General features: G+C 43.4%; 1 protein-coding gene and 1 non-coding gene across 2 annotated transcripts in view; one reads left to right on the top strand and one right to left on the bottom strand.

Annotated features, from left to right (window-relative positions):
- Cobl (cordon-bleu WH2 repeat protein) overlaps window positions 1–24,310 on the top strand; it is a 231,435-nt gene that overhangs the window by 29,920 nt on the left and 177,205 nt on the right. The gene's annotated exons all lie outside the window — the stretch shown is intronic.
- LOC127206079 (U6 spliceosomal RNA) lies at window positions 2,391–2,499 on the bottom strand. Its single transcript, XR_007832766.1, has one exon. It is a non-coding gene; the product is annotated as a U6 spliceosomal RNA (small nuclear RNA).

Below are 24,310 nucleotides of genomic sequence, written 5' to 3'. Positions count from 1 at the left end.
TATATAGGCTTTTGACACTTTACTCAAAATCAGTTATTTTGCCATTTGTGTGGAATATAACATAGAGGTCAAGCATCTCTCATCACAAATCCCGAATAAAATCTGAAATACTGTAAGACATAGAACGCTTTGGGCTAAGCAGCATTCCAAAACTATACAGCTATTTCAGAATCCACCCCCACCCCAAATCTCAGTAATCCTAAACATTGCCGGTGCCAGTCACTTCACGTAAGGAATGCTCAGCTGTCCTCTCAGGCGCTGTCATCCATGCCCCGTGCTCTGTACTCCTTGTCAAGAACTGGTCAAGAAACAGCACCCGTCTCTAGGACTGGTTGTTACCAACTTCCTTTTCTCTTTTTCTTTTGTTTTTGTTTTCTAAGGCAGGGTTTCTCTGTGTAACCTTGGCTGTTCTGGACTCCTCTGTAGACCAGGCTGGCCTCGAACTCACAGAGATCCACCTTCCTCTGCCTCCCCGAGTAGCTGGCTTTCTTCTGTTTTAAGCTCCTTAGCCCATAATGTCCAAGAGTGTGCACGATCTTCACTCTGGATGGGCTTTGCTGAACTTTGTGAACATGAAGCCTTATGTCTTTTGCTGACTTTGGGGAAGTTTTCTGCCACTAACCTTGACATATTTGTTTCCTCTTTTCCTTATGGCATTCCATCCACCTGAAATGCATACCTCTTGGTACCATTCAGTAGGTCCCCAAGTCTTCAGTTTTGCAGACATCTCTCTGACACTCAGATTGGGTAATTCCACTGACATGTACCTGGGCTTGGTGACTCAGCTGAGGACTGATTGCACTTTCACATTTCTCCCTCCTCCCTCTCTTTCTCTCTTTAAGTGCATTTAAAAATAAATACATATGTCAGAGATTATGTTTTAAAACATTTGGAATGCCTGGGAACTGTAATTGAAAATTTTAAATTATTTGCTTTAAATCACAAAGAAATTAAATTTATCAAAAGAAGTATGCACACTTTGGAAGTATAATGCAGCCTTTCCCGACCCCTCCCCTACCCTAATTTCCTCTTCAGTTGTCAGGATATGGCTGCTGGCTGCTTCTATATGTCTTATTGGAATTCTTAGGATCTCACAGATAATTTTGAACACGCTAGAACCTTATGATAAGGTTAAAGTGTGTGCAGGGCCTTTCTTAGAACTTTGCCACGTGCTGCCTTGGTGAATCATTGGGTTTTAAGAGCTAAGATAGTTTATTTGTCTCTCAGTGCTGGGCTGGCACACAGGGTGGGGCTTGGTAGTAATTTGAGAATGATAACAGCTGTACCACTCCTTATAGGACACAAGTGTCTCCGGAAAGCGTTTCCCTGCCGCCTGCCTGAGGCTGCTGCGTGGGTGCTGCAATTAGTCATATCACACAGCCCTGGAACAGTCACACGGAAGGCACGCAGTGGCTATGTACAGCCTGTAATTACCACTTATCTTTTAAAAAAACAACCAACCAAAACAAAGACAAAAACAAGCAAGCAAAAAAAAAAAAAAAAAACAAAAAAAACCAAAAAAACAAAAAAAAACAAACCAATAAAACAAAACAAAACAAAACAAAAAACAAAAAACAAAAAACAAAAAAACAAAAGAAAACAGACAGTGCATGTTAAGAGATAGGTTCTCTTTCCTCCTGCCCTCCCCACCCCTGTTCTGTGGCTGTCATTTTCACATTATTATTATCATAGCTTTTGTAGTTTGTTCATTTGTGGTTTTGTTGTTGTTGTTTGTTTTGTTTGTTTGTTTTGCTTTTGGGAAAAAAACGAAACAGGAAGAGGGTGGTCTATATAATCCACTGGCTTGGCAGATGAGAATGAGGGGCTTATTAAATATAGCATTGCTGTCTCTAGTGCTGGTGGAAGGGGCGATGGGAGGGACTGTACAAAGGCTGCTCTGTCCCCTGGCCCTGAAAGATGCCCACTTTTCCTTCCTCCCCAGGCCTGCTTCTCAGCTCACCCCATCTGAGCAGATATGGCCCTTTTGGTGGATATGCGTGAGTCTGTGGATATGGAACCTCTAGATCTCTTTACTGCCTGATAAGGATTTTCTGCTCTTGTATTTGGGCATTCCAGGTTGCTGCTGTTTTCAGTACAGTTTGGGTTGTTAGGCATGCTTCTTTTGCGCATACCGCACAGAGATACATGTCGCACTGAGCTGCTGTGTACTTCCGTCACTGACACAACGCCTTCCATTCCTGCACTGCTCAGAGTATTGCTGAGGCCACAGGAGCCATTGTGAGAGCCCATGCTGGGCTGGGTTCCCTGCCTCCCCATCCGAGGTCAATATCGATCATTCTCACTGGTCAAGTGTTGTGTACTGACTTCTTAGTGGCTACAGTATAATTTCCTACAGCAGCCTCCACCTTTCTTTTTTTTTTTTTTTTTTTTTTAATATGGAACGCTTCATGAATTTGCATGTCATCCTTGCACAGGGGCCATGTTAATCTTCTCTATATCGTTCCAATTTTAGTATATATGTGCTGCCGAAGCGAGCACCTCCACCTTTTTTTTAATTGAAAAAAAAAATAACCTTTATTTTAATACAACATATTTTGATCCTGCTTTTCTCTTCTCCTAGCTCTTCTGAGCTCATTCCTACCTCCCTACCCACCCATCTCCACTCAGTTCTCTCTCTCTTTCTCTCTCTCCTTTAAAAACAAAACAACAACACACACAAATAATAAATAAATAAATGAAATGAAATTTAAAAATCAGAAACCAAAATATACAAGCAATAGACCAAAAAATGCCCCAACCAAGCCCTATGAGATGGAAGGTCTACAGAATACCATCAAGTTCGCTTTGTGCTGGCATGGGGCCCGCCCTGAAGTGTGGTTCATGTACTCAGCGAGACTCTATTGGAGAAGACTTGAGTTTTCCTTTGCAAGTGGGTGTCAGTTGAAAATAGCTTCTTGTTTAGTGGTGGGAACCTGCGTTCACTTAGGTCATGTCCATCCACCTGCATTTGGCCTTCAGAACTGCAGAGAGGAAAGGATGTTCTGTCCTGTCAGCCTAGCTTCCACTGCACTGTGTTGATTACTAGTGGTTAGACACTGTAGACCATTGAGGGAAATTAGCCATGGCTATGGAATCTCATTGTAGATTAAGGAAGAGCAACTCGTGGGAATAATATATATATATGTATATATACACACACTCACACTAGAGAAAAATGAGCAAAAACGAAATTTGTGCTCACCATACAGTTAAGATATTAAAATATGACTAAAACTTCTTCTTTGGAAGATAATTAAATTACTTCAAATAAAGCTCCTTGAATTCCTCTTAAATATTTTAGCTTATACATCAGAAATAGCTAACTAGGACACAATTAAGACAGATAACAGACAGATCTTGAAGCACTGTCCCTATTTATACTGCTGCTGTTCACACTCTCCTGCTCCTCATTGTCACCTGTATCCATTCATGTGTGTGTGCACACATACTCCCTTTTGTCTAGGAGCAAGATATACCTATTGAAAAGCTCACACTTACGTCTGTCAGCCCAACGCTGCCTGTCCCAGCCTTCCCACACTCCATATTTATAACTCGTTCCCTGGCAGTGACAGGCCTGGCTCCTAGTCCTTTCCATATAATGACATGGTTTTCTCAGTCCCCTGTATGTATCTAGCTCCTCAGTCAGGCCCACCTTCCCTTTACCCTCCTAAACCAGTGCTCAGCAAAGAAAGAGCAGAGCTGGAAAGCAGGAGGGTCCTTTACAGAAAGGCTGACTTCTTCCTCCAGACAGTGACTGTACTGATGCGTGAAAGTCCCACAGACTTTTGGAAATGTGCTTTAGGACATTGGACTTTTGGTCTAATACAGATCTTATATCAAAATAAATATTCTGGCTGGGAGGCACACACCTTTAATCCCAGTGCTTGGGAGGCAGAGGCAGGTAGATCTCTTTGAGTTTGAGGCCAGCCTGATGTACAGAGTGAGTTCCAGGACATTCAGAGAAACCCTGCTTCAAAACCAACAACAACAACAATAATAATAATAATAATATTAATTTTTATGATTAAAAAACTGACAATATTGTTGATCTTAGTACCTTACATTACCATGCAACTTATGCATATATTCCCATGAATGTTTTAGATATAAAAATGTCTGGGTAATTAGAGACCAGAGTCAGGTCTTTATCAGTTATTGACCCCCTTTTATCAGCAACCCTAGGGCAAAGCCTCTCACAAAACTCTTGCTCTTGATGTTCTCTATAGAAAATGTACAGATGGTGGGGCCTTGTGCCCCATGGAGCAGTGGGATAGGAGTGGCTGGATAGGAGGGGGCTATGTATAGGTTTCTGCTGGCTTGCCTACATATATCAGACAACCTGGGCTCCAGTTAAGTCTCAGGGCTGCCAAGTTAAATAGCATTGCATCATTCAAACTGTGGGAAAGTTCAGGCGTAGGGTCTGTTCTTGGCTGACTGACCCCCTACTTTTGTAAGAGCACAGCTGGCACTTTTGGACTCAACATGACATTGACTTGGACTTCAGAACATCTGTAGCCATTATAGAAACAGACAGGCCTATATCCCTGGGCCTTGGTGGTAGCATCTCATCCTGCACTGCAAGGGATGCTATGCCTGGAGGCCCATTCCCTGGCTGCTGCCTTTGAAGAGAATGGTGACAGGCCAGGACCAAAAGGGCATGAGCAATATCTGCCTCAGCTTCCTTCCATGTGTGCTCATTAGAGGTTCAGGGCCTTCCTTCCCTTTGGTGTCCTCTGTTGTAGCTCACAACACTAACTGGCCAAGCCCTACTCCTTTATGTGTAAGTCTCTGATGACTCCTCCCCTCTGTGGTTCAGGCCAGCTTCTTCTTCAGGCACTGGGCCCAAGTGCCCTTAAGGCTTGGCTGACACTGTGTCCAGCCTTCCCCTCCCTCTTACTCAAAGTAACCTGAAAATTCCCCTCCCTCCTCTGGATGTATCTTCTTTACTACTTACTTACCCTCTTCCCTACCAGCTAAACACCTTGCTTCTTCTTGAGTCCGTTTTCAGGTTCCTCCACAGCCCCCTTTATCCTCAGCCTGGGGTTCACTGCAGGGGCCTCCTCGGCCTGGGTAGTCCCTGGCTTCCTGGTGGTATTCTTTGGCGTTTTCTGAAGGTTTGGATGACAAAATAAGTGTCCCTGCTGGCAAGGTTGGTGAAAACGTCAAGAATCAACATGCCCTGAGGGCAAGGCGACTCTGTCTGTGGCTGAGTATATGGCATTGTTAGGCAGGGGCCACCCTGACCCAGCTGCTACCACACATAATACTTCCTTTCTCAGAAATCTGAGCCATCCTCCCCTTTCCCATAGGCTTCAGGACCCGGAGTTTTCCAGAAACTGTAACAGGTCATGGAGTCCTGTTCTTTGTGTTTTTTCAAAACAATGACTTAATGGGTCAGAGACCATCTTACACTGGCTCATAAGGTCCTAAGATGAGCGTGGGCCATCGAGCCATGTCTGAGACCGACTGAGAGAGATTCCCTACAGTTCCTTTCTCACTCTAATAAAGAGGGCCCAAGTGGCCTTGGAGCTGGTCTTCATTGTGAGCTTTCGGGTCTTCATAGTGGATTCTCCAAAGTGTGCCTTTTATTGGAGAAACCAAAGATGAGTGTGTAGAGAAAAGAGTGGGGGCTGACTGTTATCAAGGGGTGAGTGAGATGAAGAATGGGGCTGCAGCATTTAGTCAGGCTTTGAGAAGAGGTTTTGGGGTAATTGCATTTTGCCTTCATTGGAGGAGAGGTTGGCTGGATGGGATACCGAGGTTTTTCCCAAACACTTGTCACTAACCATGGGGTCAGTGTCTGCAGGCTGTCTGGTGCCCTGGACATCTGAAATTTTGAGAAGTTTTCCAGTGACTCTCGTAGATGCTTGTGCCCATCTCATAGTGGCTCTTGGGACAGTCTGCATTGTGTGGTAGACACACTTGGATGTCCTTTTCTCTCTGTGTTTTCTACATAAAGTCTTTTCTCCATCCTTTCAGGCACCTCTTGCCATGATGGGGTCTTATCCTCATCCTCTACCCTGGCACATGTGCTCTAAAAAGCCATTTGGCCACTTGGACAGGACAGGGCAAAACCCTGAAATAGTATATGACCCAGTTGGAGAGCAGGGCCAGACCTCTGCATATCATGTCACCCTGTGTGTCCTGCCCTGGCAGAATGGAAGCAATAGGGTACCCCAACAGCAGCTACAAGATATGCAAATTGTTGTAAAAGAGAAGGCAGGGGAAGCTAGACAGTGAGGTGTTCGCTGTTTCAGTTTTACATACGCAAAATGTCCCAAGGAGTTTTCTCTTCACTCACTGAAGGGCTCCCCAGTGGAACTGCCTGGCTCTTATTGCAGCTGCCCCCGTGGCCCCTGGGTTTGGGAGCTGGCTTCTCCTGTTGCTCTCAAGTGTCTGGCAAGGAGTAATCAACTCTGTAACTGTTCCAAGTGTTTACCTGCCCTGTCAACCCCGTCTCCCCCGTCCTCCTCAGCCCTGTCTGTGTCTCTTCACATGGGTCAGTCTCTGATGAAGCAGGCTCTCAGGCAGCCAAGAGTTCAAGCCAGATTGTTTATATTTTAAGTTGTTATCACCATGGGTGTTTCTCCTTTCAGACCAAGCCTTGTAATGAACATGCAGACCTTCCAATTAAATCAAATTGCTTGTGTCACAGAAGAATTCTTTTTATTAACAATGTGTCAAAATACTGCCTTGCATTTCAAAACACGACAGAATCACAAAGATTTAAATTAGTGTTTTCTAGAAAGACTCTGTAGTTGGAGGCAGGGAGTCCCTGAACTTAGAATTCCTATAGAGATTTGTTTACTTTAGCGAGTCCTCCACTGTGCAAGACAAAGATGGTGTTGAGTTTGTGCAGGGTAGCATGCAGGGTGAGCAATTTTAGTGGAGTTTTGTAGCTTGAACCTTCCAGAGTAAGTCAGCACAGATGTAAGAGTTGTCTACGGTGCTTGGCACCACACACCCCCTCTCTGTGGCTTATTTCTGCTCTTCCTTTCAAGATAATTAATGGTCTTAACTTAGTTCCTTTGTTTGAAAGCAAGGGACTAAGAAGTGGAAAACAGTTTGGAGCCTATTGTGACAATAAAGCAAAGAAAGATAAAAAGAAATTTGAGGATGTGGAAGCAGTAGCCATGGGCAAACTAGAGCACATCGGAGGTCTTTGCAGGTGATGCTGTTGTCAGGCCCGGCTGGGGTAACTTAGATATGGGGGTAGGGGCGGTGAGTGGGCAAGCGGTGTTCTCTGTCTGAGGCACAGTGAGGAAGCTGAGGAGTGCATTTATTTGGTAGCGAAGTTGCTAAAACAAGGTCAGGGGCGAATTGGAAATCCACTTGTCCTGGAGGGGGCAGTTCAGAGCAAGGGACAATGACAGTGGATTTCCTCCAGGAGAGGAGAAGGATGCCCAGCCCAAGGAATAGGCAAAGTCCCACTGCAAGGCAAGGGAGGCCACTGTGTCTTGTGATATAAGGAAAAGGAAGCCAAGGAAGACTGCATGTCTACAAGGAATACAGGCCTGTCCTACTTTGCATTTCTGTTGCTACGATAACCATCATGGCCAAGAGCAACTTTGGGGAGTAAAGAGTTTGTTTTAGTTTACAGGTTTATCGTCTATCATTGACGGAAACCAAAGAATGAATGTGGAGGCTGGGTCTGAAAGTGGGACCACCGCGGAATGCTGCTCACTGGTTTGGTCTCCATGGCTTGCTCAGCCTGCTTTCTTAGACACTCCAGGACCACCTGCCTAGGGGCGGCACCACCCACAGTAGGCTGTGTCCTCCCATATCAATCAGTAATCAGGAAAATGCTACACAAACTAGCGTACAGGTCAATCTGATACAGGCAATTCCTTAATTGATGTGTTTTTACAATTTTTTCAATTTTTTATTTTATTTATTTATTTATTTATTTATTTATTGCCACATGGCTCTAGCTTGTGTCACCAAAGACCAAAAGCAAAATAAAATAAAAGGAAAAATGAAAAAACAACCGACTAGCACAAGACCCAGTCACAAACAGGTGGAGTTGGTGTAGTCAGAGAAAAGGACTGCTGCACGCAGGAGTTGGGATAGTTCAGTGACACTTAAAAATAAACATCTAAAATAGGCTTTATGGGATGTTGGGATTCCAAGACCACTGAAGTGATTAAGTATTTTAGGAATTGTTTTTTGATTATCAAACAGTTTAGGCAAGTTAACTATTTTCAAGGAAGTAAAATTAGTTTCTCTGGCAAAGCTTACTATTCCTATTTAGAATCTTGATTTTTTAAGTGCCAGCTAGACCTGGCTGCTATAAATATGCAGCAGAGGAGCTTCCCGGCCCTGTGATAGGAGCAGCAGAAGACGGAGGAGCAGTTTTCCTCTTAAAAGTGGAGGCCCGTGGCAGGGAGTAAGTGTTGTATGACCTGACATCTTCCCAGGTTTTCTCAGGAATGTCGCTGTAGGTACCAGTTTCTTTTATGATAAGGGGAGACTTTTAGATAGTAGCATTTCTTATAGTCCCTCAGACAGCTTTACAGTACATTCGTGATCAACAGTAGATAGATAGCTTTGTATTTTGGGGTGGTTTTTCAGTTGGTTACCATCTAACTTATTCCAAAATGGAACAGCCACGTGTCTTGGGTTATTGTGTCCAGGAAGCTCCTGCTCTTGTGGCAATCCATAATGGAGGCACACATGGAGCAAAGGGGTCCTGTGGGTTGGGAGTAGCCTTGCGAGTTCTCACACCTGTTTTGGGCTGACATCTCAAGACTCCAGGAACAGGGGCTGGTATGGAGGAAGGGGCAGAGACAGCCATTTTGAGGGTTCCTGGGGTCCCTTGATCTGGCTCAGACAGCGAGCGTGTGCCTATTTGAGTATTTTAAGTGTCTGAGAAAATGTTTGCTGGTATTTTAGGATTTAGATAAGAAGTAAGTGATCCTTGAAGTAGTCTCTTTCCTCAATTAATTTATTCTTAGTAATCTGAATTTTTTATTTAATTAGTTTATTCAGATTACATCTCAATTGTTATCCCATCCCTTGTATCCTCCTGTTCCTCCCTCCCTCCTGCTTTCACCCTATTCCTGTCCCCTATTTCTGTGACTGAAGGAAGACCTCCTCCCCCACCATATGGTTACGCCTGCTTATTCTTTCTCTGAGTGCCACCAGGCCTCGCCACCAAGGGGAAGTGGTCGAATATGGGGCACCACAGTGAATTTTCTTTTGAAATGTCAAATTAAAATAGTTTTGTTTTACCTGTGGTAGAGGGTTCACCAGGCTAAATTTTTATTTAATTTTATTTATTTATTTATTTATTTATTTATTTATTTATTTATTATTTATTGGTTTTTCAAGACGATTTCTCTGTGTAGCTTTGGCTGTCCTAGACTCGCTTTGTAGACCAGGCTGGCCTTGAACTCACAATGATTGGCCTGCCTCTGCCTCCCAGGTGCTGGGATTAAAGACATGCGCCACCACCGCCCAGCCATGCTAAATGTTTCTAATTCTTATCGTCATGAGAATGTGACTTTTGGTTTCTTCAGAGTGAGAGTAATAAACATTTGAGGGAAAAGATGCTGCATTGGACCAGTTTGGGACCAGCTGGGATTAAATGTGCTGCCTCTGAGCTGGAGACTGTGCCAGGCTAAACTGAAGGCACAAAAAGAGGAAGAAGCTGAGCCCTGTGGGAGAAGGCACAGCATGAGTGGGTGATGCACACTTGAAATAGCAGGGAGCTCGAGGCCCTCGCTGTGCTAACAAGACCTCATGTAAAGGAGTTAATTTACCGTGCACTTACAAGGGTGTGGCGGTTCTAGCATACATGTCTGTGGGCTTCTGACATCACCTAACTAAAACCCAAGATTCAGTCCTCATGCTATCAGTCTCTTTCAGTTTCCTGTCTGTGTCCTGAGTAAACGTTTTTTGCTACTTTATACATTTCAGCAGCTCACCTAGGTTTTCCTTAAACATTGAAATGATACTTTGGTTGTTAAAACAAACAAACAAACAAACAAACAAACAAACTTCTATTCTCCCTTCACGGCTATTATCTTCTGTAAAATTATTTAAATAGTATGACTGGCTATTGTACTCTTGGCCTAAGCAGTTTGGGGATGTCCCTACCACCTCACAGTCAGGCCACTCACTGGAGGAGCCTGGCAGAAGCTTCTTCACAGGAAGAGCTGAGGAGGTGGTTCATGGGGTGACAGGAAGATGCACAGTGCTCATCTTGGAAAGCCTTGAGTGCTCTACACAGCGATCAGATTCTACCCTGCAGGGCAGGAGTCAGCAAGCACTTTGGCAGCGGGTCAGGAGGTAAATGTCTCCAGCGCTGCGGACCATCTGCTCTCTGCGGGACTCCTTGGCCCTGCCATGTCATCCTCGGCCACTGAGCAGTTTGGACGTGAGTGGGTGGCTGGGTTCCAGCGCTGGTTTGTCTATGGCAGAGGAACTTGAATTTCTGGAATCGTTTACTAGGAAGTGCTGTTTCTTGTTATCTCACTAACCTGTTTTTTAAATGTAAAAGGCATTTTTTTTTTTTTTTTAGGTTGGTTACACATTAGGAGATTGGGAAATGTTTGAGTGTCTTTTATACACCTACAGCCATTTGTATGTCTTCTTCCTTTAACATTTTGTTTTCTTCTTGTGTGCATGTTGTCCAGGTGAATTAAAAGAGGACACCTTTGTGATGTCATTTCTCTTTGCATTTATCGGGGTCCTAGGGATGGAACTCACATTGCAGTCACCTTTACTTGTCCCACCATGACAGAGGCCCTTCTATGTCTTCTTTTAGGAAATGGCTGTTTCCGACTGTTAAACACCAAAATGTAGGTGTTAGAGAGTGTAGGCTGAGGTTAGGCCTGTGATACAGAGATGGTCTGTCACTTCCTTAGAACCTGCTTCCTAGTGGTTCTCCAGCAGGCACTGCACCAACAAGGATGCTTTTCAGACATCCAGAAACCAATCTGCTGGCGAACCTGCCTTTGTAAGAAGGTCTGGAGCTACAACACAGAGGGACCAGAGCTTGTGAACCAGTGTGTGTGTGCCAACCCTGCTGTCACAGAGTGGCCAGAGCTGAGGCTCCATGCTGAGGCCTGACAGGAGTAGGCCATTTTTTTTTATTGGACAGGATGCAGAGGAGCTCAGCGCTCACTGCAGAGGAAGACCAGCCTGTCCACGTCCCCTAGCTAATGACCTCCCATATTTTGTCTATACCAGTAAGTTTGACAAAGACAAATTGCTAAGATCTCAGCACTGTGTTGGAAGCACACATATTTCTCTCTGTGTGTTTATGTGCACATGCATATCCATGTGGGTGTACGTAGACATTTGTGCGTGTGTGTATAGGAGGCAGAGTTCAGCCTTGGATGGCATTCCTCAGGGGCTGTCCACTTTTGAGCTAGGCTAGCTGGCTAGCCAACCTGAGATCTACCGTCTCTGCCTGTCAGTAGGGATGGGGGGGGGGGGTGGTTACAAGGCATACCTCCATGCCGGGCCTTTTTTGATGGTGTGGAGGTTAATACTGGTCGGCATCCCTTACCAGGAAGCACTTTACTGACTGAGCTGCTTCCCCACCCATGCAATGCTTCTTAAATCTTATATTCTTGGTTTTTAAAAGTTAGATAACGAAATGTAGTTCTCTAGTAAATTGCTATCAAGTCAGCATTGAGGGAAAGGGCTTTTTGAATCTTTCAGAGCACCCGTTTTAAAGCTTTAGTCTCCGTGCTAATTCTCTGTCCTGCTACCATTCCTGTTTTCCTATAGAGATAGTCACTAAACTTCATTCTGAAGTGGGCTAATCAGTTTATGTTTGTGTGCCATCTCTCCGGGGATATTTATGTTTGCATCATCTGTTGCTTGTACTGAGAAAGGCATTGTCTCCCTTAATCCTCTCTGAAGCAAAGCGTAAGCACTCCGGATGTTTTTGCCCTCTGTCAGAATTCAGGCCATGCTATCTTACCCGGACGTCCCCCACAAGACTCCAGAAAGCAAGGGCTTGGCACACGGTAAGAACATATTAAACACAGGAATGAATGAGCATATTGAGGGAGTTTGGAGCTAAATCCAAGATTCTGCGAGTTTAGAAGGAACCTCATTTTGAAGTCATTTTTGAGTGGGCCTGCTGCTTCTCAGCACCTCAGCACTGGTCCTGGCGCAAAGCTTTGCTGTCTTTCAGCCGAATAAAGAAACTTTTCAAGCGTCTCCTCCTTTCTGAAAAAGATTTTTCAGATTTTATTTTGTTTCAACTAAACCCCTGGGTGCTTTGTCAGGTGCTCTGAATATGCTTCTACTGTGGGTTTTGCTTGTAAGCTAGCTGTGTAAGTAGGCTCCAGATGAAACCTGTGTTTTGGAAAAGTTTAGGCACCTTCATATTTTCATTTTGCTGACTTGAAGAAGTTTAGCCAGAAGGGAGGAGAAGCTGCCCAGGAACATTTTTTTTTTTTTTAACTGTGTGTGTGTGTGTGTGTGTGTGTGTGTGTCCTTCCTGAGTTCCTCAGCCTCAAAGACAGGACAGACCCTGTCTGTTGATCACACATTCTTCTATGCGGAGTGTTGGTATAACCGAACCCTGATTTTCTAATGGAAAAGATGAGCAGACATAGAAAGGGTTGATAAAGTAGGTTCACTTTCCTGACTCTGGTTGTCACCAAAGAATTACGATGATGAGACCAAGAAGTCTGCATGTATTGTTGCTTGCCTTAAACTGAGCAGGTCTTCTCTACTCGGAATCCATCACGGAAGAGGTGAGTCGCAGGAGTGGGGTGAGGCTAACATGGGGCTTCTTCCCGAGTGTGTCCCCACCCTGTCTGGTTAGGCACCACCCAGACTTGAATACGTGCCTCACATTCCTGCCAACTGGCCCAGTCAGAGTCCCTGGGTGGTGGCTGCATCTCATTCCTTCTGTTACTTACAGAACCATGACAAGCAGTTCCTTGCAGCACCACACACCCCTCTCCTTTCCTACAGCCTCTGCTGGATATGGCTACAGAGCAGCTCTCCAGCTGCAGGTCGCCTAGAGACCCAGCAACTCTCTGGACCCTGCTAAGAAGGGATACATTGGCCTTTTGGGTTGCTGCTTCCTGTACCACTGGCTCTGGGACACTCATTTCCTGTCCTTGGCAAAGAGAGAAGAAAGCTGTAGGTTCCTTATCGCCCCACCATATGACCCGAGCACTGGTTTCTCACTTGTTCATTTGTTAGAGCTGTGTACTTTCAGGTGGTAGTGTGGCATGCTTGCCCGCGCCTTGTGATCCAGCTGGGTTCTGTCAAGAAAATATTTATTGTTACTTTAGTCTTTTCAAAGATCTATTTCATAATGTTCACAATATACTAATAATGTGGCTGTGATTTATGCATAATTAAACACACGGAAATGGATGTGGAGGCCTAAAGCCTTTGCAGATGTAATCATGATGTGGTCCTTGCTTGGTAACCAGAAGGAATGGCTTTTGTTCTTATGTTGGACCCCCGGGGTTGTTTTGTTCCAGATACTATGTGGAAAGAGGCCAACAACCCTTCAGTTTAGAGTGTTTACCTAAGTAGACAGACTATTTATTACACCAGAGTTAACATGAAAATTCAAATTTAAGGAAATAAAGAGACAATGATGATGTGATGATGATGATGGTGATTGTTATCATGATGATTATTTTGTGGCAGAGTCTCACTCTGTAGTCCCAGCTGCCTTGGAATTCATTATATAGCCCAGTTTGGCCTAGAATTCAGAGAGATTCTCCTGCTTCTGCTTCTTGGGTGTTAGCATCAAACTGGCCACCTTGTCCAGTTTGGGATGATGTCTTACTGTTTTGTTTTGTTTTGTTTTGGCTGATGCTCTCCTGCTTGTGTGAAGAGTCGGTGTGGTGGTAGGGGGAATGACAAATTGAGATGACATCTTTGACTCCTTTGAGGTTTAACTCCAAACCCATTTGTGAATTTGACCATGAGACAAGATAAAATGGCTTTTGTAATTATATTATTTAGTTTAGCTGTGTAATAAGTCACTGGTGGAAACTAAGAAACTTAGGAAAGTGGGTTACAGTGGTGTTAATAGGGTATATAAAAATGGGAGTTCACAAATTTGTCTTCTCATAGTCCTCCCAGGGCAAGTGAGTTGCATTATCTGAATAAAAACACACTTCTATATGGTCTGCACTCTGTAGCACTCAGAAGCAAGTTACAAAATTGTACTTGTTGGGGCTCTGGCCAGCTCTCTCTCTCTTTGCACACGGGAGGATAGGGGTGTCTTTGTGCTTGAGATGTGTGTGCAAAATGGTTGGTAAGCAGCCAGCAGGAAAGCCTTTTTTCACCTCGAAAGTAAGTCCTTGTTGACCCTTAAAGAAAGCAAGCAGACAAAACAAAACAAAACAAAACAAAAATGAATGTCCCAAATGAATCTTTTGTTTATAATAAAGAAGTGACTTTCAATCTGCTTCTGTTACAAAAAAATGGTAAGTATTATTTGGCGATTAATTTGCTCAGATGCAAGGTTGTTAATTAGCAAAATAAAATATTTCCACAGTATGTATCATTAGGTACTTGAAATGCTACAGCTTGTCCTGGTGTCTGGTGAATATCAAATACTTAACCTACTACATCAACTCAAGAAGGTTTTCAGGGCTGTTAAATTACTGTGAAAGAAACTGTGAGTCAGACTATAGATGGAATCCTATGTGGACCTGTTTTGTTTTGTTTTGTTTTGTTTTTTTAATTGTAGATGCAGAGATGCTGTTTCATTAGGCTGCATAGTAGATGTATATTGTATCATATGGGTAAAAAATCTGCTAGTCCACATAGACTGCATCAATCTATGTAAGTCTGAGCATATCGTAGAATCCTGAGAGCCATGGCAGGGAGGGAAATTACAGGACGAAAAAGAATACTACCCATGAAACCTCAGCTGGGGTACCTGCCTTCACTCCCCCATCCTCTGCCCTCAGCAGCAAGGATCTAGATCTCTAAAGGAACAGAATTCCATCCACATTTGGCCCTGGCTGGGTTGCAGTGTTCCCTTCACTCTCCTCTTTGCACAGAGATAAACTCTGCTGCCAGGGCTGGGAGCACCCTGTCTTACCTGGATCTATGTCCTTGCTGGAGTCAGAGTGACAATCAGGCCCTCTAGTCATTAGCTGATGAGCATTCTGCCCCAATCCTGATGGTAGTCTCTCTGTGGGGCAGAAACAGGAGCAGGAGTCAGTGGTTGGGGACCATCTGCTCTCTTAACATTTGGCACCAACTCTGTACTCTGAACTCTCTGGAGAGTACAGGGATACAAATGCCACGAGCCTCAGGCAACCAAAGGATGCTGAAACTGCTGAGGACGTGACCAAAGAGTAAGATGCCCCCTGTCCCTGAGGTTCTGCTCTATGGATTTTCTTGGATGAGTAGTTAGGAGTGCTGCTGGTTATAAGGCTATCATGTGGCCCGTTAGAGGAGGGAGTCACACTAGAAATGAGAATATGTGACTGATTAAGTCCAATCCTGGACTCTCTGGGTTGAGGAGAAGGTAGGACATTGAAGGCACTTTGATTTCTACAGATAGTTTATGACTCTATTGCTACATAATTTAGTTTAACTTTGTGGTTTAGTTCTCTGTGTGTGTGTGTGTGTGTGTGTGTGTGTGTGTGTGTGTGTACACTCACGCTGCGTGATGAGCCTGTTGTGCGTATTTGGACACAATGTGTTTGACATCATTTCCTCCAGCCCAGCTAGTGGCACTTGATTCCAGCAGCTTAATGAAAGGAAAGGCATCGGCTCCATTTAGGCTCAGGTGTTAGGGATTACTTTTATCAGACACCATTTTGTTTGGCAGTGAGCATCTCCTGGTGTCTGAGCTGAGACAGACCCAGAGTTGGAATTTTTGGCTCAATCCCTTGCTAACAATCTTGTGTTTTGACAGTTACTTAATCCAAGTCTCTAAAAAAGGGGAAATGACCTTCCTTATTGGTTGCCGTGAAAACCCGAGGAGACTGTATGTCTGGGCGCCTATCGCAGGCTAAGCTTAGAGTGGGCACTCTGTCCATGTTAGTTATCTCCTCAACCTCCTTTGAAATGGGATAACACTGCAGTGCCACCTACTTTTGCATGGAAATGATTATGAAATGTTTGGACGTCGCCAAGATGGTGTTTAGTGACCTTAGACTTGTGTCACCATCAGTGGGACAATCTAAGAAGACCAGTCTGGCCACTTCCCTCTCCCAGGCTTTAACCAAAGTCCTGGAACTTAGAGCAAGGCTGGCAGGCTGCAACCCAGAGCCTCACAGCACAACTGGGAGTTCATAGCCTCATGGTATTTGAAATTCTCACAAACACTGGTTAAAGTTCATCTAAAAGCCTTGCTGTGTGACTTTCACAGTTTACCCTAAAGGGCCCTCTACCTGAGGCAGGAGCTAGCTCCCCTCCACCTTTTTGTCCAGAGAGGCGTTATAGATCCAGCTATGAACATTTCCCCTTTGGTAGGATTTGTCTCTGTGAAATCTTGACTGATTTGAGACCCTAGTTGAGATGGCTGACGTTGGTCTGTCTCCTGAGAAACCCAGCCCACCACCAGGATGTGGATCCCAAGGCACATGCTGAATCAGGTGAGGACCCAAGCCTGGATTTGGAGGGACCTTGGAAATCCACGCTGTCCAGGTAGTGAAGTGACAGAGTGAATGGAGCGTATTGGACTGGATGTGTGTGGTTGTCGTGAGCCAGACAACGTGGGGAGAGACAAAAGCTGACAGGGGTCACGGCCTCCTGATCTCTCCTCAGCCTTCTGCTCAGCTGCCCATCCCTTCCATTGTGACCTTCTCGGGATGTTCCCATTTCCTGGTGGTCTTCTCCACAGTAAGATTTTTGCGGCTCGAGCTCAGGCCCTTGCCAGTTCTTCCTTGGGCTTCTGTGGCTTTCTTGCTTCCAGAGTTTTGCTTTCTTGCCCATCTTCTATTTGCCACAGAGGAGAAATTTTTGAAGCACACCCTTCTCAGCCTCCCTCATTTATAACGTCCCTGCCCCTTCTCTCTGTGCCAGTGCCACTCATATGTAGCAGCCTAGGAACATGTCGGAATAAGGGTGCTGGGCTCCAGCCCAAATCTTCTGTGTGGTCCATGCCTACCAGAACCCGAGCTGGAGCACACTGCTCTTCCTTTGCCCCAGTGGGGTAGAAGTGACAAATGATTTCTCAGATAGGACTCTGTGCCAGGGCCACTCTCTGGGTTTGGGGCAGTTCCAAGGAATTAGTAGTCACTCCATATGCTGTCACCCTACTGTTATTAAGCACATTGCCAGGAATACCAGCGCGAGCCCCGACACCTTGTTGTTGCTGCCTGCACCTTGCTTTGCTCAGCTTCGCCAGGGCAATGCTCTGTATGCCTGTGGCCTGGGACTCTTTCATCGCAGAAGCTTTCTTTCCAGCTTCTTGGAGGACATTTCAGTGTTCTGTCCTGGGTGACCTTCCGCCGAGGCTTTCAGTGTGTTTCTGGGCACCACTCCACAGGGTAATACCTTTTTCATTCTTCTTTCAAAACTCGAGAAGAAACATGTTTCCTGCCTTACATTCTCTCCTAGAGAGTAACCTTCAGACAGCACAGAGGCCAGTGTCCTGAAGCACTTCCTTCTGGTTTTTTTTTTGGGGGGGGGGGGTCAAGGCCTCTCAATCAGGAGATACCTTGAGGTAAGACACATACACCATGATGGACACGCATGGCCACTTGGTTTCCCCAGCCCCTCCCTCTCATCTCTGGTTCCTATTTTCACATGTTCTCTAAACAGGCTTGCTGTCTACACATCCCCAGATGGGGTAGCACAGGAGCCAAACTGCTAAATTGAAGCTGGACTTCTTATTCCATCTGTAACCCTGGCATGATGAGGGGCCTCGCCTTTTCCCTGCCAGACAAGAAGAGGCTCTTTATTGACTTGGGTTTCACTCTTTTACTCAGTATCCAGTTGGCATACATCAGTATGCTCAAAGTCACCCTTTGCGCTTTGACCTCTGAGATTTGTGTTTAACTATGGCCTCAGTGTTGTTCATTCATGTAATAGTCAACTGTGGACCCACTGCCCATCCGTACTTGACACCTGGAATACAGCCATAGACAGTACAGCAAACTCTCTTTTAACCCTGACATCTCCATATATTCTAGTGGAGGAGACAGGTGTTAAATATACTGATATAAAAAATATGAAAGCAGATGGAAAAAAAGGTTGCATAGCTGTTTGCGTACACCATCTGCAGCACTTTTCTGAGAGCCATTGCTGTGTATGGAGCTCAATGGAGAGAGAAGTAAAGCATGCTGGGGGTTGGAGAATGTCAAATGCCCTGTGGTGCAGTTGAGTTTGACAGGTCTAACCGAGACTAGGAAAGGCAGCAGCATGGCTGTAGTGATTGGGCCCTAGGAGAGCTAGCAGAAGTTGAGGTGGGAAAGCTAGGGAACGGTGTAGAAGTAGGTGTGGATAGATTCTAAAGCTTAGGGGATAACTCCAAGAGAGTCTGGGGAAAAGCATAGGATGTGCTCTGAACCCACCAGAGTAAGCCCTCAAGAACTCCAGGGAGGCCACGGCTAAATGTTATTGCTACTTACTGTTGTCCTGCATGCTGTCCTCCAAGGGTTAACCTCATAGCTATGCTCCTGCCTCCACTTCCCCTTCAGTAGTGACCTGGATGCTCACAGTGCATTCTGAGTCGAAGCCATGCTTGCAAGCTCAGTGATTCATATGTCCAGCAATATCTCCCATTTCCTCCCTCTTAGCTCATACCCTTCGTCCCATGTGATGCTGTTCTTTAAAACAGCTCAGCCAACACCTCTAGACTTTTGCCAGGAACTGCCATTCTCTTCCTCCTTAGGCTGAAATGTCCATACTCTTATCCTGAGCCCCTGGAGTCTACTTATGTGTTTTCTGTGTTTAGTGCACTTCTGGGCTTGGAACTCACTGTCTGATGATATCCTCTTGCGAGGGCCTTTGGCAGCGAAGTATGGTGGCCAGGCATTTCCATCTTTGACACTGGCTGTTATATTCACCTTTGTTGTGACTGCTAAAGGAAGCTTAGAATCCTGTCTACTACTGTATGGACTGGAGAATTTGGGGCGTCATGGACTTTTGTGTCTGTTCTTCAGAGCAGTTGTAGGGCCTTAAACCCTTGCCTGTTTTTAGATACAACATAGTGGATATGTAAATCTGGTGAATGACATTTTGCCTTTGCTGTAGCGTGTTGGTAAAATTCCAAAGCAGGAAACCTGAGGATTCTTTACCTGCAAGCAGGCTGTCAGGAATTGTTTTTTAAAGCTGAACAATTATAAGGTAATAAAACTTATTTCTAGGGCACTTGTCATCATCAGTGAACCAGTTGGACACCTTCGTCGAGCCTCAAAGCTTCATCTAGGCTCTTTTAGTGGTGATAGAGGAACTAGCTCTGCCTCCTTGTGGGTTCCTTGTGAGTAAAGACTGTATCTAGAACTGTCTGTGAGGCAGAAAGAACAAGGGAAGTACGGTGGCCAGAAGAGAGCTATGGTCCCCAGTAATGGCACCACTGGCAGGCAGCCCCCATGATAGTTTTCCCCAGGGGCTCTGGCTTCTGAATCTAAATTTAAGACAATGTTGGTGCAGCCGATGCCTCTCCATCAAGTTATAAGATTATGTGTTCCAACTGTGAGCTTTTCTGATGCACAAAGTCTTGCTTTGGCACTGCAAGCTTGATTTCAAAGGATCCTGGGGAAGAGCAGTTGAAGGGGCTCTTACAGGAATTTCATGGCTGAATCTTTGTGCCTTTGGCTTTTGCCTTTTATTTAGCTCACATCATATAGAGTGAGAATGCTAATTTGTTCTGTCAGATGAGATACCCAGGGCGAGATGACGCAGGGCCAGTTTAAAGTATAGTTAGCTCTGTGGCTGCCTGGGAACACTGCCTTTGTGCTGGGAGCTGACATGACATCAAAATCTTGCTGATGGCTTTCCAGAGTGCATTTGAGATATCCTAACCAAGAGTAATGTTAATATAGTGAGTAAAAATAGCCTCTAGCCCTGACATTGGGGAAATGGCTACCTGCTGGCCTTGGGGTTGAGGCCAGGGTATGTAGCCCTGCTGACAGAAGGTTAGCATCCTACTCTGCAAGAGCTTAGAGAATAAAATAAGGTAGAGCTGGAATGCCTGTGCATCAGCTAAGTGACTGTGATGGGTTAGGCCACCTCTACGAGCATGAGTTGCCCTGGTGTTGGTAGCAGGACCATTCTCCTTTAACTGTAGTCTTTCATGATATGATAACAACAGAGTTCTGGCCATGATTCATTGTGAGCCTCATATGAATGTACATGCCGTGAGGACAAGGCAACTGGTCTACCAGCAAATAATTAAGGCCTGGATGATGCCATTTCCTATAGTGTCTGAGCGCTGCACACCAATAAGTTTGTTCATAGGAGGCTTGGCAAAGGCTATGGTGTGACTGCTTGGCCCCTTTCCCAGAGAAAGATGAAGAAAAGCTCTCATAGAGTGGCTAAATGTCACCGTGCACCCAGCAGTAACCCAGACACTCTTGAAGACATTTCCTCACTTTGTCTTCACATTAGCAGCAATGTGAGATAGCTGGGATGATCCTTCTTTCAATTACAATGTGTATTTAAAATGCTTATTTTTAGACAAAGGAATCTGGCATGTTCTAAACAACAGGTTCAGAAATAACATAAGATATTCAGATTAATTCAGGCTTTGCAGAACTCCTGTGGTTCAGTTTCCTATTAGTAATATTGGGAAATACATGTTTGGCTAACAGCTTGACAAAGTCCTTTTAGTTAAAGGAGGAAAAATACATAGATATTTAAGTACATGATAGGACATGTTAGAACTTTTTAAATGTAGGCAGGGCCTCTATATATCACTCATAATATACCACTGAATCATACACTCATTTAGCACTGTGGTAAGTTTGAGCAAGACTACATATATATATGTAAACAGAAGAGGTCCCCTGGGGTAGTGTGTGTTTACTTTACAAAGGCCCTTCTTGAGGTCAGATGGTAGCCAGAATGCTTATGAATGGGTCACGGGATATAGGACCATGCCTTCATAGTGGACCCAAGAACTAGTAGATCCCTTTCTAGAGAATTCTACTTACCTACAGACCTAATATATTACATGGAGGATTATTGGAGAGAGTTTCAGAGGGTGCTTAACTACCCTAATGGAGATGAATGAAAGAGGAATTCAAATTTCGTCTGCACAACCTCCATTCCCTTCCTCTGTTTTGTGCTCACATGGTTATTTATAATTCATTGGTATAGAAATTTGTATATTGATGCAAAAATAAGTTTAATTTTGATATATTGGTATAGAATTCAAATGTAAGATTCTTCTTCACACACAGTATATATATATTTCTACTCTAATATGAGGTATTGTACTGTACCACTCAAGTAGAATACAAGGTTTACTTCCAGTACCTTGAAAGTGTTATTGCAGGCTGTTTAGGATAAGTTTGACAAGTTAATTGTCAATTGATCAAATCATGGTCATACCAATTACTAGTCTATTTATATCACAAGAATATACATCGTAGGTGTAACAGATAGGTATGTTTCTATAGACAGAGAAGGTAAAATAGGTAGATAAGGTCTTCAGAAACATCAGAGTCCTACAGAATATGACATTTAAAGATGTTTTTATTGTTTTAAAGATTCACTGACAATGAGACAGATTAACTCCTGGCAACACCCAGCCTACCTCAAAGAAGATGATGAATATCAAAGAAGCTCCTTATGGAGTTGGCTTCAAATGTGGCAAACAAGCCAATGGGTAAAATGTCCTCATTTCAACCACAGACAGAATTCTGCCTTAAAATGGCAAGCTTGGACACAGGCAGAGTTGATAGCCAGACTCTGCCAAGACAGAGTAAGTGAGTCCTCAATAGTTCTTGCCACACAACTGTGTCTGTCAGATATACTGGGCCAGAAGGCTGAAGACAATGTTCTAAAATTATAGAGAATTTTGGGTGACTGTTGAGGCAGCAAACTGTCTCTGTCATTTTTTTTTTTTTCAATTTGGAAGCTGCTAACCTGCACTTCCTTTTCACTCAGGTAATGAATTTTATTCCTTCTCAAGTCTCTGATGGGGTTGAAGACCAAATAGGTTAGTTTCATAATTAAGCTTAGTTGTTTAGGGGTTGAGATGTTTTTAAGTCTAGATAGATGTTTTAAGTTGATAGAGATGAGATATGATAAATATTGGTTTACATTCAGAAATTTAGACTCATCAAGATAGGAAAATGTTTCTTCAAGGTTGCCAAATTCAAATAGCCAAAACATTATGAATGTGATATTTATATAATTCCTGATTGTTTCATGGTTCTTCTTGCTCTATGTAGTTTATTTTGTATATGTGTAATAAAATAAATGTATAAATTACAAATGTATACAATGACAAAATAAGGTAAAAATGACTGATAAAAATCCTGAAATTTATCAAAATTATGTTTAAAATAAATATTGAAGAAGCCAAAGAGGGAAAAAAGAAAGAGGAATTCAAAGAAAGTGCAGGAAGATAAGTATGGAGTTATGTGTGGGTAGATTTTGTTTGAAGTCTAGTCAATTTGGTTTGTCTTGTTTTTATTTGATTTAGTTAATATTCACAGTTCAGTGTTGAAGATATGTTTCTGTCTACTTCTTATAAACAGATAATGCACTTTCCTAGGTTCTGTGCATTTAGGACCCAATTAAATACAAATAACACCTCATTCTACAATGACAGTACTGCGTTTAATTATCAAAGAGCAGATGCCTCTTTATCTGTTCTTTCATACCAAAACATTATTCATAGTCTTATCTTTGTAACAGTCATAAAAATAAAGAGAAAGCTCATTGCTGGCTAACACAGTGATTTCTAATAGTCACTGTGAGAACAGAACACTCAGAAACTGTGGCATGATGAGTCTGGAAAAAGAATTAAGAAAAAAAAAAAAAAAAACCAGGAAAAGAAACATACTTGCTTTCTTTTGAGGCAAGCATATAAAGAGAAATAGTAGGTGTTTGTAGGATGAAAATAGAAGTTGGACTTTCTCAAACGTACCTCTTTATATGATTTTGATGTTGAGATACACTGTTTTACATATTCAAAAACCAAGATAGTGTCAAAGTTGAACTGAATCATGAAGTTGGAAAATAAAAAAAGGAGCCTGAGTATATAAAGCTGATAACACAGTTAAGACTGTTCTACACAGCTGCAGTGAGCCTTTCATAAAACTCAGTGTCATGATCCTAAAAGTCCTGGGGAAATGCAAGAGACCCAGGATAGCCAAAACAACCTTGAGAAAGAACATGAACAGCATTCCAGGACTTGTTATACCTGATTTCAGTGGGAGCAAAAAGAACCTCTCAACCAGTGCTGCCAGCAACCAGTGCTACCAGGCAGCTGTGTACCCATATGCAAAAGATTGAAACTGGATTCAGTATTCATACTGTACAGACATGCAGTGGATCACCCACTATAATTATAAGCAGATTTATTAATATATGTATGCACTGCACAAGTGGAGATCAGAGTACTATGATTTGCCAAAAGATTTCTGCAGATATTTTACCAAAGGAGCTATCCAAATTGTTGATAAACACATGAAATGTGACTGATTCTATTAATGACTGAGGCCATGAAAATGAGAACCGTGGGAAATGTGTCTGAAAACCCATTTAAATGGCTATAATAGAAAAGACAGAATTCTGCCTAAAAATGGACAAGCTTGGATGCAAGCAGAGTTGACTGACAAACTGCCAAGACAGGGTAAGCAAGTCCTCAGTAGTTCCTGCCTCACAAATATGTCTGTCAGATACACTGGGCCAGAAGGCTGAAGATGATGCTCCAACATTATAGAGAGTTTTGTGTGACTGTTCAGGCAGCAAACTGTCTCTGTTGTTTTTTCACTCTGGAAACTGCTAACCTGCACTTCCTGTTTACTCAGGTAATGAATTTTATTCCTTCTCAAGTCTCTGATGGGGTTGAAGATCTGATAGTTTAGTTTCACAATTAAGCTTAGTTGTTTACAGATTAAGATGTCTTTAGGTCTAGATAGATGTTTTAAGTTGATAGAGATGAGATATAATAGATATTGACTTACATTTAGAATTTCAGATGCACCAAATAGGAAAAGATTTTTTTCAAGTCTGTAAAATTCAAATAGCCAAAACACTATGAATGTAATATTTATATAATTCCTGATTATTTCATGGCTCTTCTTGCTATATGTAGTTATATATATATATATATATATATATATATATATATATATGTGTGTGTGTGTGTGTGTGTGTGTGTGTGTGTGTGTGTGTGTGTGTGTAATAATATAAGTAAAAATTAAAAAAAGAAAACATGACACCAGGA

The sequence above is a fragment of the Acomys russatus genome, chromosome 22 (genome assembly GCF_903995435.1).
Source record: "Acomys russatus chromosome 22, mAcoRus1.1, whole genome shotgun sequence".
NCBI lineage: Eukaryota > Metazoa > Chordata > Mammalia > Rodentia > Muridae > Acomys > Acomys russatus.
The sequence above is the reverse complement of the archived record's forward strand: the minus strand, read 5'-3'. Positions and strand labels throughout refer to the sequence as shown.